Genomic DNA, 313 nt, shown 5'->3' on the forward strand with positions numbered 1-313 from the left:
TTTTTCTCCGGGTCCTCCGGTTTTTCCCTCCACATTTAGAAATATGCGTTTAGAGTATTTGTTTGCTTCACAATTACACATAAGCCACTTCATTGGACTATCTTTTCTGGTCGCTTCTGAAAAGAGCTATATAGCTCAGTGGGCCTTACGTAGAGCTTCAGGTTACCGAATATTAACTTAATTCCTGCTTGGCCAGTTGCTGAAGAAGCTCCTAACACGTGGAGCAAAACGTCGGACAACATGCGAAATGCACGGTGCAATCCAGAAACATATCAGAGCCGTACAGCAGAACCGCAAAACCCTAGACAGTAAA

The sequence above is a fragment of the Petromyzon marinus genome, chromosome 41 (genome assembly GCF_048934315.1).
Source record: "Petromyzon marinus isolate PM22_M1 ecotype Great Lakes invasive population chromosome 41, UKy_Petmar_22M1.pri1.0, whole genome shotgun sequence".
Classification (NCBI taxonomy): Eukaryota; Metazoa; Chordata; class Hyperoartia; order Petromyzontiformes; family Petromyzontidae; genus Petromyzon; species Petromyzon marinus.